Source organism: Canis lupus, chromosome 5, assembly GCF_011100685.1.
Source record: "Canis lupus familiaris isolate Mischka breed German Shepherd chromosome 5, alternate assembly UU_Cfam_GSD_1.0, whole genome shotgun sequence".
Lineage (NCBI taxonomy): Eukaryota > Metazoa > Chordata > Mammalia > Carnivora > Canidae > Canis > Canis lupus.
This window is the reverse complement of record NC_049226.1, coordinates 53,938,977-53,956,384: the sequence shown is the minus strand read 5'-3', so window position 1 is coordinate 53,956,384 and position 17,408 is coordinate 53,938,977. Positions and strand designations below refer to the sequence as shown.

Genomic DNA, 17,408 nt, shown 5'->3' with positions numbered 1-17,408 from the left:
CACATTTGATCTTAGAGAAACATAATAGGAAGTCTGAGTCTTGTCATAGACCCAGCTGTCCTTTCTTATCAATATTTAACAATAATCTGACATACTGATTTCTGCTTCTCTCATTCCGTGTTTCATCTTGCAATTGATTGGGAACTCAGAAACAGAGGAGAAGGAAACTATGATTAAGTACCAATTAAAATCTTATCTGTAAAACATGGGGATAATGGTATAACTACTTCAATGAGCCCTATGAGATTTAAATGAGTTAATACATGCTAAATGCTGAGAGCAGTTTTGGCTTAATAAATATTAGCTATCAGAATTATCACTGCACCCTCCCTTGCTTGACAAACTATTTTGTTGTAGGTACAGAGAGTCCTGGTCAGATCTCATGGACCCCCATCATCTTGGCACTTACAAATGATTTAGAATAAAATGTAAATTCTAATGTAACCCATGTCCTTTCCTACCACCAAATTTATAAATTTTAAGACAAGTTGCTGGGACCATCTCACTATAATGTATCTAGACAGTGCTAGAAATCGCACAGTGGTGACACCATGCTCATTATGACCAACAAGTTTCCTTCCTAATGCCCTGCACCAAGTCACATATACACATTAAACTCTAAGTAGGTTTTTCCAACCATACATAGTGTGTAGACCATAAAATAAAATTTTCTTCCCACGTTTGGCACGTCATTAAGCTACATATGTTTTATATATATTTTGATGCTGTTGAAAATAATTTTCATTATTCCATTTATGTTATTTCATTTGACGTCATTAGGAATAATGAAGTAACCGACACCTTCTGAGAAATCAATGGAAAGAAATTACTTTGACTTTTCATTTCTCACTGAAGGTCAGTATTGTTATGACGGTACCTACTAACTCTCATCCTGATGCCCGGGAGCAAGTCTAGTCTGGAGAGCATTATTGGAGTTGACTTACAGTTCATTGCACTAGATTTTACATGCTATACAGTACTTTGTTTCCTTAGTAACACCAATGCTTTGTGTTTTTCCAAAGCAACATATCCAGTATTCCTTAGAGGACCATCTTCTTGGACAGCTTGTTCTCAACAAGTGAATTGATTGGAAATTGATCACAGAGTATATCCCATTATGTATATTTTTGAATGTCTGATATGTCTATGAAAGAGGTTACAAAGTTCCATGAGGCACAGTCTTTGACCTTGGGTGTCAAAAAAATCCAGTGAAAGAAAAAACAGAAATATGTTGAAGGTATACAGTTAATCCAGAGGAGGAAATGATTCCATTTTCAGGAGACATCAGTGAGGCTTCCCAGAGAATTCTGACATGATGACAGGGTTTTAAAGGGTGAATAGAATTTCCTTAAGCAGACTTAGGAAAAAGGACATATTCAGTAGCATTAAGTTATGAAACAACACACTGTTTCTGAAAATTAAAAGACTATTCACAAATTCACTGTAAGAACCATAAATACATCTATGTATATTAAAAACAAATATTCTCATATACATACCTTATACTGGTTAACTTACTTGCATAAAAAAAAATTGGCCAAATTCAGTGGCTAAAAACCAGAGTTGTTTTTTATTGCTTTTGTATCTACAAGTCTATTGGAAGTCTGCTGACAACCATCTGGGTTCAGGTAGGGCATCTCTGCTCTTTGTGTCTCTCATCTTCCTTCTGCGACCAGTTAGCTGCCTAAACTCGTCCTTCTTATTGTAATGGCAGATGTGTAAGATGGCAAGTAGGGACACTAGGCTTTTTCAAACTTAGGCTCAGTACTGGTACACTCTCATTTCCAGCATTTGCCATTGTTCCAGGCAGGTTACATGGTGAATCTCAAGTCCAAAGGCAGGGAAATAAACTCCACCCAAGGATGTGCATGCTGGGATGGGGGAATAATCAGTGCTATTAATAGAATCTACTTCATACTCCCAGCAGGGATTTGCCATAGCTTACAACAAAAAGCATGGAAGGGGGCCTATACAGAAAAGACTCATCTATGAGAGACCATTTACAATAAAACCCCAGGAAACTGTTCTAATCAGGCATGGCATGAATTCCGAGATTCCTGACAATCAAAGAGAAACAGGAAAAAGAAAATTTTCTTTGTGAAAGAAAGAAAAAGAAACTGAGATGTCTGAGAAAAGAAATAATAGCAATTTTCAAGGAAATAAAATGCATAAACATACATCTAACTCACCAATATATTTCCTCTATGTGCATGCATTCTCATACATTTTATGTGGTTAAAAAAAATGGATAGATTCTCCATCTATGTAATTTGTGTATGTCCATCATTCATTCTCTCCCTGTCCCCTATACTGTGTAACCTTTGTGTGTAAAGTCCTTTTTAACAGGGGAATGGACCATCCCTTTTACCTCCAAGGAATATCCTATTTTTCAGCCAGGAAAGACCAGACAAAGATAACCAGGCAGATTTTTTTCCATCTGTGTCTAGTGTCTGACTGGACGACAGAGAAGTCTGGTACTTTAGCCAACTTGTCTGCCAACATTTCACTTGCTTTACTTGCTATTAGCTGCCAGGTTGAAAAGTAAAAGCAAAACAAAACAGTCTTGACCAAAATCTGGACCTTTTATCCCCCACTTAATAAATATTTGAATCTCTGTTGCCTCACATCCTGTGTGAGTTGGTAGGAGAACCAGTTTGGCTGTTCTACGCAGCAACATTTAGATGTGTGCCTTTAGGCTAGTGTCTGAAACAATGGGGATGCCTCATGTATACACTGTTTTTAACTTTCTCTAACGTGGCAACAAGGTTTTAGGTCTGTGACAGGCTCTGATTGTATTCTAGTTACTAACCCTGTGCGAACCTGAAATGTCAGTTAATGTATTTGAATCTCAATTTTTATTTGTAAAAGTGACGACAATGGTATTTACCCCAAAGCATGGTTATGAGGATTAACACTGAGATTGTGCGTGTGTGTGTCTGTGTATGAACATATGCACCAAGATCAGAGTAGTAGCACATATTAGGTATCCAGTAGATCTTGGACCCCTTTATCCTATGATGTTAGGGAGACTCTGCTTTATTTATTTACTAAGCACATGTCATACAATGTATCAAGCAGATTAAGTTAAATAAATAAGAAAACTGAGCTATAAAATAATCAGGTGAGTTACCAGTGGTCACACAGAACAAAACCAGACACCAGATTTCCTGGATCTCAATCCCTGGTTTATTCTGTTCTCATCCTCTTCATTCATGCCACTGCTAATCTATTATTTATTTGCCCTCACTCTATACTAAACACTCTGCTAGGCACGGTACATTTAAATAAGTAAAAGAGACTTGCCCTCCACCATCTTGCAGTCTAGAGGGGTACAAAAAAAACCCAAAAACAATGATATTACCTTAAATGAGAACTGATAACAGATTTGGTCAAAGATCAAGGAGAAGAGAATTCAAGTGATGTTGAGAGAATAACTGTTCTTTCCTTCCTCGACACTTCTGTAAACTCCATTTTATCATTCAGTCTCAGTCCAGGAGACTCCAAATCCACTCAGACCCCTCCTCTGAGCTCCAGGTCACACATCCACCTTCTACTTTTCTTATGTGTCAACTCACACAGAAAAGCCAATCTGTGATCTTTCCCTTTCTCCCCTTCCTGTGCTCCCTTCACCACCACCCATCCAGGTATGCGGGTCAGAAAGCCAGGAACCATCTCCAACATTTTCCCTCTCCCTTACCCAACATCGTGCCCATCCTGCAAATTCTATCAGTTGCAACTCTCACTTGCTGTTCAATCAACCCATTCTCCTTCCACTCACACTAACACCAAATTTCTTGTTTGAACTATTGTTATAACTTTGCTGTCGTTACACAGATATCCAATCTTACTATGACCTGCTCTGCACACTGCAGTCTGAAAAATCTTCTGGAAACAGAAATTCGATCTGTCACCTCCCTTCTTAGAATTTTTGCATGTCTTCCCATATTTGTAGCTTATGGACTTGATTCCTTCTCACAGCCCATGAGACCCTGTGTGATCTGGCCTTTTCCAAACTTGCTAACCACACCTTCCCACAGTTAGCATCACACTCTTCTCATTTTAGCTCATCTATCTGTTTGCTACTTATTATGAAAATGATGTACCATATTAATCATCTTGGGAACAAGTTCCAATGAAAAGGGAAAAGTAAGACTTTCTATCTCCCTCCCATCCAGGTATTCTCACTTTGCCTCCTCAGAAGCTCACTCAGTTGGGGTCATTCAGCATGCCAGGGCGGATACTTGGGATGACCCTACCCAGAAAGCTTAATGGGGTGTGCATCTCATGCTGCACTTGGCTACAGGGAGGCGAATGATATGTGGCAGGTTTCTTCCTTCTCTTTGAGGAGGAGGGCCTTAACTAGCTAAGCCTAATGGTCTGGTCTCAACTCCTCATTTACTACATCATCCAAATTCTATGGATCTCTTCCTGAATCTTTCCAGAATTGTGGACCTAAGACAACTGCATTCTAAGGTACTGATTATTTAATAGCTATTAAAAATAGCTCTTCGTGCTATTTTTACAAAAAATTTGTACCCTTGGCTCATGCTCATTTTAGTGTTTGTTTCAAACATTTAAGCTTCTTTAAAGAACTAATGAGGCTTTGCTTGCTTCCAAATTGCTAACAGGGGACAGCTAGGTAGAAAGTTACTAACTAGTGAGGCTTGATTCTTAGTGCAAATCCGACAGCTTTTTGGTAGTCTGTATACTCAAGGCCAGTGGCCTCATCATTTTTCTTTAGGGTTTAGTGTGTGGTTTTCTGTCTTTTTGTTTGTCAGGAGAAAGCATTTTAAGACTCCTTGAGTTAGGAAGGGTAAGTTCCTGAATGAGGTCCAAAATCAAAACCGACTCCCCCATTGGGGAGATACCTGCACAAGATTACATTTCCCATATAGCAGCATTAACCATCCTCCTGGTTGCCCTGGTTCACTGTTTTGTTGTTTAACCAGTTCTTGCTGACAGTCTTGGAGGTTTCAAATCTGTCTGACAGCCAAGTGCATATTATTCCCATTATAATACATTCCACTCTATTCTCTAGGAGGAAAGGTTTTAAGTGATGCCAAGTGAGAATTTACTAATTATGTTTCTCCCTGACCCTGTCATTATTTGAAGGATTGACTTTTTTCCTCCAGCTAGCAAATTTTGTATCTCCCACTTTCTACCTTTCCAAATGTTATTGAACCTTGGAGACCTAGTTCTTTTTTTTTACAGCTAAATAGGATCTCTTTGCTATTTTGAAATTTCATAGCTTTTGACGTTTGTTCATTTTTATGTTACATTATTCCAAAAAGCAGTTAGTGTCATTTAAAAACAACCATATAATTGTCTAGCTTCTTGGATGGTCATTTTAGAGGTGTCAATACTTTCCTTTCATTTAAATTGTTAATAATGTCACAGATTAATAATGATTACTTTGGATGCAGGAAATAGCCCTTTCTTTTTATTGAATCCTCAGGTTATATATATATATAAAAAAAAAAACCTGGGCATGAAGTTGGTGTTTTATAAATGTCTTTTGCTTATTCTCACTTCAAGTGGAAAAATACCCATCAAATCAGAGCCAAAAACATGCAAAGTAATGCAAGTTGGAAGGAGGTAGAATGGTTTATGGTAAGCAGTTGTGTCTACAAAATGTACAGAGGGGTTAAGAACTTGGATTTTTGAGCCATACAGACCCAAGGGCAAATTCTAGTTATGCTACTAGATAGTTATGCAGGTGAGTTAATAACATTTCCAAGCCTTTGTCTATCATCTGTAAAATGCAAAGACTATCTATCTTATTATAGATTGTTGTGAAAACTGAACAAGAGAATGCGTGGAAGTCCAAGCACAATACCTAGTTCACAGTAAATACTCAACAAGGGTATTTATACACTGTTAAATATTAGTAGCAGTGTCCTTATTAGTACCATTAGTAGTGTTAATGTCAATACTGAAAGAGCATTGCCTTTGGCATCAAGGTCTAATTATGATAGTTATTAGTTATGTGGTCTGTGTCAGGGTAAGGTCCTTTGAGGAGAAGATGACAAGACAGACAGGTTGTACAAGACAAGACCCTTGCTGGGGAGAATGATACCAAGGATAAAGAAGGAGGGAACAGGAGAGGGAAGGTGATGCAGGTCCAACACAGTGAAAGCAAAGTGGGAAGAAAGGAGCATCCGGTAGGAAGAATCTCTGCCGATCTGAGTACAGTTCTGAGAAAACCCTAGCCTGGCCAATGCAGAGTCTTAGAGCAGAAGCTGGAGAAATCTCACATTGGGCAACAGGGTACAGGCTCTTGTGGCACTGCTGTGCCTGGTCACTGCCTGGGAACAGGCTGGGTGAAGGGCGGCCTCAGTGTAAATGCCAGGCTCCATCAGAAGACACAGCAGCATTGTCATCTGCTCTGTACAGCAGGTTTTCTGTACAGGAGATCTGGATGATGCACCTCCATGCCTCCCACTTGGTCTCAGACTCATTAGTCCACCTGTTAGAGTCGGCTTGTCATCCATCTGTGACATGAAGAACACAATAAATACTCCCTGGAGAGAGTGCGAGATGTCACATAGATGATTTACATAGAGTATCTGGAACACAGCATTCAGAAAAGTTTCATTCTTTTTCTTTTGACCTCATTTTATTGTCCATCTTTAACTTCTCATCCCTTAAAGATAGACTCCCAATCTTTTCTGACTGCTTCTAAGCATCAAGGCAGCAGCTATTTAATAGCTCCACATTTTAAAATCCTTACTTTTGCCTTGTTCATTCAATCTTTGGCAAAATATACTAGAATTAAATTATCCAGATAATGTCTCTGGCCATTTTGTTCCTTTATCTAGATAAAAACAGTCTCCAAAGTGGGAGAAGGAGAACAGAGAAATGAAAAGCAACTCATATTTAGCATTAGGTTTCTTTTTCCTTGAGGGAATGAGCTTGCTTTTCTTTGAGATTAAATACTTTATGGGAACACTATGTCTTGAATCCTTCATCCTATTCAAGTCATTGGGGCATTCAAGAACTAGAATTATTTAGATCAGAGAAGATGAGCTGAGTGGGGAAGATTGCTATCTTGAGACTATTGGAGTTCTCAGAAAGAAACCCTTCTGAATTCTAGCCCACCAATACACCACACAAAGGGGAAGAGGTTGAAATAATTACATATTGCACAGAGAAATTGAAAAACATAAAACATCAATAATGGAGTCCTACAGAGGAGGTTTTTTTATAAGCTGTGGCAAGCAGAGATATAAATACACATAGTTTTTAAATGATTCTTTCTACCCCCAATCTTTTTCATAAGTTGCACTTGGCAGAAGCATTTTGCTTTGCTGCTGCTTGATTATAACAAATCACAAAGGTGTTGTGCAGTCTCAAAACCTTTTCACGGAGAAGTTCACTCTCCCAGCTTCAAACACCACCAGTTTATATTGGTTATTTTCCAAAGATTTCACAATGTTGTGTGGTTGTCTTTGGGTGCCTTGACATATAGACAAAATAAACAGTTTGATATTATTCTCTTCAGAAAGCTTCTCAATAAAGCATCTTTGTTGCATATCTGGCTTAGTGAGACCAACCTTGTCTGTACCTGTTCATTCTGGATTTTTATTTGAATCAAGGACTATTGAGATCCATTCTACAAGATGAACGAGCACTCAGCTTTCTGTGATGACATGTTGAGGTACTAAATGGTCAGATTTCCTGTTAAAGACCTTCAAAAGTTACTGCTTACCAAAAAAGATTTTTTGGCATAGGCTTCATTTCTAAATAGTGACGTATTTAAGATCCTAAAAAATGCAATAGATAATATAATAAGCATCCATGTATGCACAACCTAGCCTTTGTCAAATATTAACTTTTTGCTATAATTGCATCAAATTTGTTTAAAATTGACACCAAAAATTATATCTAGGTACACAAGTCCTTAGATACTCTCCTTTTCATTCCCTTACTTCCCTTCTTGGAAGTGAGCAGAGTCTGATTTTGATATACATCGTTCCCACATATGTTTTTTATACTTCTGCTATATATGAAATATATCCAGAAACAATTCATGGCATTTTTCAGGTTTTAAAATGCACATAAATGTTATCTTTTATATAGCAAACTGAAATCAATGTTTGCATGTGGTGTGAGAGAAATACGTTTGTATTTTTTTCTTTCCAAGTAAAGAGCTACTATTCTCAGCCCTTCTCCGTGTATATGTTATAATTCACCCTATCTCCTTTGATCAATTTATTCGGGGTTTTAGTTTTAGTTTTTGCTCTATTTCTTCTTGTGTCAGTTGCAATAAGTTATATTCATGTAGGAGATCATCTGTTTCTTCTAAGTTTTCAAATTTTTTGACGTAAAGTTGTCCATGGAAGTGCTTTAATATTTTTCATTTCTCTTACTTTTATAGGTCAGGCCACTTCTTAACTCTTAAGGCCTATTATGAACATTGCCTGCTTCCTTTGTTTCTTAATTAACTTCTCTGGAGGTTTTACTCTTGAATTTATGTTTTAAAAATGAATAATGGTTTTAATTTTAACAATCCTCTATAATATAGCTTTGTTTTCTATGCATTTAACGTTTGTTCTTACACCGTTCATTTCTTCTTATGGGTTTACACTTTTTAAAATTTTCTAATTTGTTGAGTTTAATATTCATATATTCAGGTTTCTTTTGTAATATAGCAATTCAAAGTTGTGATTTTTTTTCTGCTATTGTTGTGTTAGCCAATTTTCACCAGTGTTGACACTATCACTCACAAGTTTATATTCTTGGATTGGGTAGTAGAAGACAGGGGACAGAAATAAATGAATAAATACATAAATACATTTTATAAGTGATTAGCTATAGACAAATGAGTAAGAAATGGGAATGAGGAGGGCTAGGGGTAGGGAGGGGACTTTGTGATTTTAAATGGAATTATGAAGCCATGCCTCACACACAAGGTGATATCTATGCAAAGACCCTAGGGAGGGGAAGGAAAGCACTGTGCAGATATTTGATGGAAGAGCATCCAGCCAGAGGAAACCACAAGGTCAAGGTTCTGTGAGGGAAACTTGACCAAAGCATTTGAATTAGAGCAAGGAGGGAGGTATGGCTGGAGCAGAGCAGACAAAGCAGAGGCTTGAAGGAGGACACATTCGAAGAGTGAACAGAGCATGTCAAACTGGGTTGTACAGGCCAGTATTTTTACCCTTAATGGGATTGAAAGCCAGGAGAAGGTAAGCAGATCACCATGATATGATCCAGCTTCTATGTTTTTCAGGTTCAGATGTTGAGAGCCGACCAGGCAAGGGTAGCAGGAGGAAGGTCAGGCAGGAGGCTATGGAAATAATCCTGGTGAAAGATAAAGTTGGGTTGGATTTCGGTCATGGTGGTGAGTGTAGTTAGGAAGAAACACAGAATGATTGTAGTTATCAGCTTCCAGCCATTACTTTCATTTGCCATTTCTGTTTGCCATTTTGCATTCCATCTGCTATGTCTCTTAAATTTCTTTTCTTATATAAATTTATTTTTTATTGGTGTTCAATTTGCCAACATACAGAATAACACCCAGTGCTCATCCTGTCAAGTGCCCCCCTCAGTGCCCGTCCCCCAGTCACCCCCACCCCCCCGCCCACCTCCCCTTCCACCCCCCTAGTTCGTTTCCCAGAGTTAGGAGTCTTGCATGACCCTGGAGACCTGGGCTCGAGTCCCACATAGGGTTCCCTGCAGGGATCCTGCTTCTCCCTCTGCCTGTGTCTCTGCCTCTCTTTCTCTCTCTGTCTCTCATGAATAAATAAATAAAATCTTAAAAAACAACAACAACAACAATATTCTTAGTCATTTCTTTGGGTCTAGTTTGCAGTTTACTAATTTTTCTTCAGCTTATTCTAGGTTACTATTTATGCTACATATTGATTTCAATATCAATAACTATTTTTCATTTATATATTCTTTTTCAGATACATTTTCAATGTTGTCTTGAAAATATATGAAGTTCCTTTTTAAATGTTTTTAATCATTTTAAATATACTCACTTCAGAGTTTCTATTACCTGAAGTTCTTGGAGGTCTACTTCTGTTGTTTATTGGTCTTCTATCTCTCCCTAAGGATTATTCCTTCACAAATTATGTAATTTTCCTTGTGAGCTAATCTTCGGTGGGGCTTCAGCTTGAAAAATATTTTGTAAACTTGTTTGATGGTAAGTCCTGCCAGAATGGTTTTGTGCTTTCTTCTCCCTGGAGCTACCAAAATAATAGCTGTCTGGAATTCCTTTTCTGTTAATTTCTCAGCTTGTAGTTCTCCAGATCTCTCCTGCAGTATTTATTCAACCTCCAAACTCACGCATAGCAGATTGTTGGTAAGAAATCACCAGAGATGATGATTTTGTTTTTATGTCCAGGCTGATGCACAGATCTTATTTATGAATTCCTCTATCAGTAGATAGATTCCTTGAAGCCCTATACTTTATTTCCATAACCCTTGAGGGGCTCTTACTTTGTGGGTAGATATCAGGTATGCAACCATCTATCCTCAACACTCAGAGCTGTCTCATTAATTGTCTGCTTAGGCATATCAAAGTCAAGACCTTGTTAGAAACAGGGTCAGCTCATGAGCTTGTTTGGGGAAGTTTCCAGAGTTTGGGGATTCCTACAGACTTTCCTTTCTTGTCAACTCAACTATATTTTTAAATGATGTTTGTTGTGTCTTATAGAGCTGTTCAGTGTGACACATTGACAAACATGAAGTCTGGCCCTTTATAATCTGTTGATGGTTTATCTTTCTGGGTTCATATTCCATGTATCACCCACAGTAGCTACATAAGTTGGCCAAATGGGCAAATTAGTACTTTCCTGCTTCTGTTTTCTTCTGGATTTCTTCCTTTGCTAATCTCTTATGTCCATATATGACTCATACATTAAGGCCCTGCTTTAGGAAGACATCCCTCATCTGCCAAAGAGAAGTGATCTCTCCCACACCGTCTTTGCTGTGTCTCTTATTTAGTGCCTATCGACTCCCACACCTATTGTGCCTATTGTTATGCTCTTATTTTTCTAACTTTACCCAACTCTGAACATTGAACTGGAAACTTTTGATGCAGGACAAGATCTGTGGTTAATTCATTTTGTATATATACCAGATGTAGCACTATAGTCTTTCAGAGTCTGAGAGCTTATTAAATAAAATTGAATTTAAGCAGAGTTTCAAACAGAAGCTATAATATAAACATAGAATGGGATTTGTATACACCCAGTGAATGCATAGATTAGGTATCTGTAAATCCATTATAATCTTAAAACCTAATGAAAGTGATAGTTGTCTAAATGTTTGAACCTGTCACATTTCAGGCACTCTGTTAGTGCTTTACTTATATGATCTCTAATTCTTATGACAATTCAGAAAAACAGATGAGGTTAGGGTAGTTCCTCAAGATCACAGAGGTGAGGTAATAAGAGGCAGATTTGAGGTTTGAATCTAGATCTATTTGGCTTCCAAAACAACAAAAGGCAAATGCACATAAATACTGACATAGAAAAGCTATATGCAGGATTGTTTTACTCTGTGTAGATAATCAGAAATCGTGGGCCGATGTAGGTGGGATTGGAATGAAGCCTTCAGGGTCACCTCCTCCAGGGAGCTCTGGTTCTACCTATTGGTTAATTTCCTCTTACTGAGCTTCCACAGTCCTCTCTATATTTACCTTAATTATTATGCTTTAATTAGTTGATTTTAATAGTCTATTTATGAGATTATCTCCCCATTAGGGAACAACTGACTTGAAAACAGGAACTTTGTTTATTTTTTAACTCTGTTTTTCCATTTTGTTCCCATAAGATATGAATAGTGTTCTTATCAATTTTTTTACATACCATATCCTAGTCTTGGAGGTTCACAATACATATTAATAGATAAAGGTTTTAACAAGTTCTGCAGAAAAGAGATTCATTTAGTCTTAACTAAAGAAGCATTTTCCAACCTCACTTGACCACAGGATCTTTTATCTCAGAATACATATTAATATGTTGTGTATCTAATGCTTCAGAAAATAAATCTTGAGAAATAGTGTTTTTCCATGACTTTCTTGAATGTTCCATTTCTCCTTATTTTTGGGATGGCAGGTGAGTAATGATAGTGATAGATAGTGGAACCCACTAATTTTATTATATAAAAGGAATTCCCCTCATACCAATTGCTAAAAGAAAGTATGTTGTGTAGTAAGAGGTAAACACAGTAAGAGAGGTAAACACAGAGATGTTAAAGAAAACTCAACTGTTAGCAAGAGAATGTATTTGGCATTTCTGCCTTTGAGGTTACCATACTCCTTCTAGGGATGTGGGAGGTGGGGCTCTACTCAAACTCAAATCTACTCTTTGCTTTGATTTCTCCTTTAGAACGCAATCCTATTCCTTCAGAAGCATGGATTTCTTTGTCCATTCTTTCTGGTGAAGCACATAAATCTCAGTGGCAGCTGTAATATTGAGAAATACAAAATACAGAGGAAAGAGTTCAACAGTTTTCTCAGTGCTTATGGCAGCCAAGGGCTGAGCCCTGTGTGTCGTAAATGACAGGGCTGTCCAGGGGAAAAACCCTGTGTAGGCAGTTTTTATCCCTTTTTAAATTTTTTTTGGTGTTAAGGAGTGGAATCTTTCAGTAGCAGAAGAGGTTGCAATCAGCCTCACCTGTTTTTTTTATATCTCACAGCACCTCAGGGAAAAAAGAGAGGGAAGATGACCTGGGGGAAGCAGAGGGGCAGTGATGCCAAGCTTTCCAAAAGATGTACTATGTAGAGGGCCCTTAACCACTTTGGTATCTCTGGTCCCATGAAATGATTCTTGAAAAGTCTCTTTTTCTGTAGCCATAAATGCCTCCACTATGATCCTCAGGAAAACACTCGTAAAACACACTCATGTGAGGAATTCAATGTTATTTGTCTCCTGGGTCCCTGGTATACTACATACACAGGCACAGCCCTATATTTAATACCAAGACATTTGGGTGTAGTGCACCCCAAGATTCTCAGTGCTCACTACAATTATAAAACACTTGCTGAGGCAGAGTAACAAAGATATTTTTATTCCTCAAAGTTGTTTCTGTCTTATTGACTGCTTGGTAAGTGGGTAGACTCCTAAATCAAAAACAAAAGTTGATTTTAAAACCTTGCTGGTGACATTTTCACAAGGGAACATGACTATTGCTAAGGACCTATCATGAATTAGCATTATGTCTTTTTATTCCACTAAATTCTCATGGTGCCCTACAAGGTAGTTATTATTCCCATTTTGCATATTAGGAAAATAGATCTCAGAGGTTAGGAGGTCACAGAGCTACAGAATAGTGGAGGCAGCCCTTGAAACCAGGTCTGCCGTGTCTCCAACAGTGTAAGAGCAAGTAGGGGGGGAGGTGGGGGCAATTTTAGGTCGTTACCTGTGAGGTCACTCCTGCATAAAGATGTGAAGGACAGTAGCTCACAGTCAGTGTGGGAATGTACTACCGAGAGACATGGGAATAGGGAGGCATGAAGGCTGGGGCCATTAATGTACTCATCTGTCACACTGGGCACATAAGCCAGGGTTGTGGAGCACAAAAACAGACTGGGAGAGGAGGCAGGGTCCAGACCCAGGGCCTTGTGCGGCATGCTAACATGGTCTTGTTTCATTTTAAGGCCAAGAAGAAAGCCCTGACAGAGACTTGGTCTAGCTGGTACCAGTAAAAGTGGAGACCAGTGGGCGGAGTTGAGATATGTTGTATTCATTGAATGGACAGAAAAATTTGGTGATGTTTTAGATGTGGAGACTTAAGAATAATGGATCTCTGAGGTTTTGGTGAATGATGGCACCATTCCCAGATAGAGAGAGAGATAGAGAAGGACAGGGGCTTCAGTGACAAGAATCAAGAGTATTATTTAAGCATAATAATGCTTAGCCAGTGTCCATATGAGGAGGGCAGAAACTACTAGTTTTTCACCCAAAGAGGAATTTGTTGCTGGAAAATGGTGGCACAGGTCATAGTTGCATTAAAACCTTTGCAGTTTAAGTAGGTACTTTCACTTTTTATGGGTTCTTTCCTCCATTTTTTTCTTCTTTCTGATTAAAAAATGATAATTAAAACATTTTCAGAGCCCTAAAACTGTTGTGGGCTCAAGGTACGTTGCCTGCCATGACTAACAGCTAAGTTGGCTGTACTAATGGCATTGAAAGGGACTGGAGAGCAGAAGGGATGGAGTATTGCATAGGGATGGGGAAACAGCTGCTCCCAGCAGGCAGGAGCTCATCAGCCACACTCACCCACTGAAAGTGAGGAAACCACCAGTTCTCACTGCCTCGCAGGGGCCCTCATTGCTCTCTCAAACGCTGCAGCAACCTCTACTACTGAAGGAGCATAAACTGTCATTACAGAAACTGCTGGAATCCTGGCAGCTGCCACTGAGCAGAAGGCATCAAGGTCACCGTGGCCAGAGATGCTGACAGGAGTGCAAGTGTTTTTAATTGCATTCCCTTCCTCATCGCCATGTAATGCCTTTTATTGGCAGCATCCGATACAAATCCAGCAGATTTTAGAGTCTGGGAGTTGTCATTTGCAGGCTTCCAGTCCTCGCAGTCCCAGGAGAACATGAGAGAGCAAACACAGGGTTAATAATCAACCAATAAATATCTGGCACATGCATGTGAAGTCTGAGATGTCTGTGGAACATACTACAGGAAGCATCAAGTGAGATCACTTGGGAGGGAGCGTAGAGAAAGAAGAGCTGGTGAAGTCTATGAATGAGATCACCAACACTTCCATCAGACAAGGGATGAGACAAGGACAAAGCCGACTGAAGAGCCAGAGAAGAAAAGCAGCCACTTGTAAGGGCAAAAGGGGCGGAGGATCTACTGTGTTAAATGCAGCTAATAGGTTGAGTCAGGTGAAAACATAAAGGTGTCACTGGATTTCACATCATGAGCATCACAGGTAACCTTGACGAAGGTAGTTTCCATGAAGTACTGTGCAGGGACACCAAAATGGCTTTGTGTTTCATGATTACTTTATGAAAACCCCTGTGATGTGTGGATTATTACCCCACATATCTACTGAGTGCTGGGATAAAATTCCAAACTCAGGTTACTGACAAGTCCAGTGAGTTCTCTTTCTACTATTTCAAAAATTCATAAAATAATCACTCTCCTTTACAAACGATGACATGGCAAAACAGAATGTTCCAATCCTTACTTGCAGAAATTCTGGCCACGTGCAACTTGGTCCACATGGAATCTCAAATTCAAAAACCTACTTGGATACAAGATTCCACAGCCGCTAGGAGTTCTCCTCGAGAGGCACGGTGAGTGTGTGCAGATGGAAACCAGGAGTAGGTATGGTCTTCTCATTACCACCTCCCCCAACACTTATTTTATCATCCTTTCCTTAAAGACCAGGGAAGATTTTGTGTTCTGATTCCTTTATTTTCAGGCAACTGCAGGGAACTTTAGATCACATCTGTCAGCTAAAAATTCCAAGGAAGCTGCCTGCATGCTAGTCGGGCTTCAGAAGATGAAAGGTCAAGTAATAACTGGTGAGGGAGACGAGCTGCAAAAGAGGAAAATGAAAATCTATTGAAAAATGGGGAGTTACTGTAGAAGGCTACGGAGCTGAGAAGGGCCCAGGAGAACATTCCCAACTGATTCCAAAATGGCCATGAAGTCACTGCTCCAGAATCAGCAGTACCAGCAGGAATATTAAGATAGGGAGAGGAAGATTCCAAGGAAGAGTGACATTTGGTCATTTCTGAGGCCTTCAGTTTTCTGGGAGAAAACCTGGTACTTTTCCTTTGGCCAATTCCTAAATCTGTCACCTGGGTTTTGCAACGGTCTCCTAATTCATCTCCCTGCCTGGGGCACGGCTCTCTGTGTGACTCTCTGCACAAGAGCAAATACACGGCCTTTTTGTGTCAGAATCATCAAGTCCTGTGTGAAGGAGAAGGGAGGGAAGGGGCTGATGGAGGCTTGCCTGCATGGGTGCAGTCCAGAATGATAGGGGGAGCACAGGGTTCTATCAATCAGGTTGCTTGCACTCGTATCCTGGCTACTCCACCTTTTACTATCCGGGCACCTCTGAAGAAGTCACTAACCCTGCTCTGCATCAGTTTTTCTCATCTGAAAACAATGAGATTAAGAGTGCCAACCTCTTAAGATCAGTGTGATTTTTAGAAGGGCTACTATGTATGAAGTATCTAGACAAGTACCTGATACATAGTAAGCACTCAGTAAGGGTGAACAAAAAGGTAAAGGTAACACTGCCTTGAAATGTAGTACAAATCATGTAGGTCCAGCCTTTCTGTTGATGATCCACATTGAGAATTTTTACCAAGGTCCCACTTTAGTAGATTGATATGTATATTTTACACACACACACACACACACACACACACACACACATACTCACAGGCAACAGGTGCTTGGCCAGATTCTATTTAGAAATTTAATGACGATAAGACACTACCAAAGGGATTTTGTAATAGGTCTATGAAAACATCCAAGGGCCCTACTCTCCCTTCTCCTTACACCGTGATTACTGTGGTTGGAGACAAGGAGTGTTTTTCTTCTTTATTCAGTACTTCTTGAAGGAGCCAAGGCATACCCAGCAGGAATTCTGACTCCATGGCAGAGGCTAGGCATGGGTATGGCACCCTGAGCTGGATAGTGCAGCTTCGTCTCCTAGAGAAGCCGAATAACACATTTCATGATCCAGGTAAGGATAGAGATGACTTGCTGATGAATGGCAAAGCTTATACTAGCACACCAGTTGACCACAGCTGATGCAAGGCAGCGATATGGAATCCGGCAATCTGATGACTGCCTGACTTTCTGTTGATCTCTTTAGGGTCTCATTCTCCTCTCACTTCTCCCACCTTCACAATTGGCTCCTATATTTCATCTTTCCTTTCTTGGCTGGTCCCTTCTCTTCTAGGTTGTGATAAGATGAAACTTTTGTGGCTGAGTTCAAGATGTTGGCAGGTTTGGTTTCTGCTGAGGCATCTCTCCTCAGCTTGCAGATGGCTGCCTTCTTGCCATGTCCTCTATGGGCTTTCCTTTTTGCGCATGCATCCCTGCTGCCCCTCTCTGTGCCCCAATTTACTCTTCTTATAAGGACACTGGTCAGATTGGGTTGGGGCCCACCATATGGGCCTAATTTTAACTCACTTGCCTCTTTAAAGATGCTATTTCCAAATACAGTCACATTGTAAGGTACTAGGGGTTAAGGCTTCCACATATGAGTTTGGGGCAGGGGGTACACAATTCAGACCATAATACTTACTCATGGAGTTTGTGTGCCTACTGGGCGTTGCTCCCTTTCTCAGACCTTAGAATCATTTTGGATGCTGCAAACTGATGTGGACACTCACATCAGTTTTTGTACATCACAAGCTTGGCACCACAGTTACTGCTAAAAATGCATTTTCTTTTCTTTTTTTTAAGATTTTA

The 17,408-nt window shown here is 39.5% G+C and overlaps 1 long non-coding RNA gene across 1 annotated transcript in view; it reads right to left on the bottom strand.

Annotated features, from left to right (window-relative positions):
- Nucleotides 1-5,427: 5,427 nt before the first annotated feature.
- LOC106558829 overlaps nt 5,428-17,408 on the bottom strand; it is a 35,275-nt gene continuing 23,294 nt past the window's right edge. The window contains exons 2-3 of the long non-coding RNA XR_005359746.1: nt 9,161-9,303; nt 5,428-6,491 (exon numbers count right to left, since the gene is read on the bottom strand). This is a non-coding gene — a long non-coding RNA (uncharacterized LOC106558829). The remainder of the gene's footprint in view (nt 6,492-9,160; nt 9,304-17,408) is intronic.